This window comes from Gopherus evgoodei, unplaced genomic scaffold (genome assembly GCF_007399415.2).
Source record: "Gopherus evgoodei ecotype Sinaloan lineage unplaced genomic scaffold, rGopEvg1_v1.p scaffold_50_arrow_ctg1, whole genome shotgun sequence".
NCBI lineage: Eukaryota > Metazoa > Chordata > Testudines > Testudinidae > Gopherus > Gopherus evgoodei.
Window position 1 is genome coordinate 987,474 of NW_022060071.1, and position 1,863 is coordinate 989,336.

The 1,863-nt window shown below is 45.5% G+C and overlaps 1 pseudogene; it reads left to right on the forward strand.

The window, feature by feature from the left end:
* Window positions 1-513: 513 nt before the first annotated feature.
* On the forward strand, window positions 514-1,449 carry LOC115643048 (annotated as a pseudogene).
* The last annotated feature ends 414 nt before the right edge of the window (window positions 1,450-1,863 follow it).

The window sequence follows — 1,863 nt, forward strand, 5'->3', positions numbered from 1 at the left end:
AGAAAGTGTCTGTGGGAAAGTCATAGCTGTAAAATCACACAGCGCTGAAATAGATTGTGGAACTCTCAGCCACAAGACATCAATGGGGCCAAGAGTTTAGTTCAACGAGGTACTGGACGTTTATACAGATAACCTGAAAATACAATTAGAGTAGAGAGGATTGTTTCAAAAACTCTTCCATCAGATCTAAACTTTCCTGACTTGCACCACAACATTTGTGGGTGCAGATTATTTCAAAGCCTTCTACTGCAGGGTGTCTTCCACTTCCTCTGAAAGATCTAGAACTGGCCACTGGATACTAGGCTGCATGGAATATGGGTCTGATCCACTCTGGCAATGCCTATCTGCCATGTACATCTAAGACTATGTTTTTGCTGATCTTTCTTGAGCTCCTTGGAGTCTCTCGACTGGCACTGAGAGCAGGCAGATGTCTATCTAAATGTCATCTAGTCTCCTGTTATTTTTCCTTTTAGGAAGGAAAGTTCAGAACTACTCGGATCTGTCCAGTCCATTATGTCAGCTGTCAATAACATGAACTTCAACTCTGCAGTGTTCCTTCTCATCGGGATACCTGGGCAAGAAGACGTCAATCTCTGGATCTCTGTCCTCTTCTGCTTAGTGTATGTTATTTCAATAGTAGGAAATTCAGTCATTCTCTTCATTATAAAAACAGACCCAAGCCTCCATGAGCCCATGTACATTTTCCTTTCCATATTGGCTGTCACAGACCTTGGCTAATCAATATCCACCATATCGACAACACTAGGTATATTTTTGTTTAACTCTAGGGAGATCAGCCACGATGCCTGTTTTGCCCAAATGTTCTTCATCCACTTGTTTGAATGCATTGAATCCTCTGTGCTGTTGTTGATGGCCTTTGACCGTTTCATCGCTATCCGTGACCCACTGAGATATGCTTCCATCTTAACACTGCCTAGAATAGGTAAGATGGGACTGGTGTGTGTTCTCAGAGGAGTGACTGTAATGCTCCCATTCCCTATTCTCCTTCAACAGTTCCAATATTGTCGATCCAATGTCCTCTCCCATTGCTACTGCATAAACCAGGACGTCATGAAGATGGCTTGTTCAGATATCAGAATAAACAGCATCTATGGCTTGTGTATTACTCTCTTGACCGAGGAGTTGGACTCGCTGCTCATCTTCCTCTCTTATGTGATGATCCTCAAAACAGTGCTGAGCATCACGTCCCAGGCAGAGGTTCTCAGGGCCCTGAACACCTGCGTGTCCCACCTCTGCGCCGTCCTTCTCTTCTACACACCAATGATCGGCTTGTCTCTGTTGCACAGATTCAGGGAGGGCTCTTCTCTCTTGCTTTAGATTCTCCTGGGCTACATTTCCCTGCTTGTCCCTCCCTTGATTAATCCCCTTGTGTACAGTGTGAAAAGCAAACATCTTTGTGCGAGGATACTTAGGGTGTTCGTCAAGTGAAGGTTCAGTTCATCATCCTGCTCCAGCACCGATGACATGCGAGACGAGATATACTGGCCACCTATTCCATCCTGGACCCTTAAATCCAAGACAACATGTGCTACTGATCCTCACTATGTGGAGACAGGTTCAGATGGAGTCTAAGGCCTGGAGCAATTGTAGAGGGGCTGGTGAGGGAGGGCAGGGCACTGGGCAAGGAGACCAAGACAGGCAGCAACATTTACAAAGTGACTTTGTTCGTTGAGACCCAGGGGACTGGTTGGATGTTTGTTCATAAAGAACCATATTGGTGCCTGCTCAGACCACATAATTCCTCTCGATACAATCAATAAAGAGAAGGGAGGTGGATGTTGTTTCCCATTGCCCTGGCTTGACACTGTCCTCTCTCTGGTTAAACATTCGTGGGCCATGAAA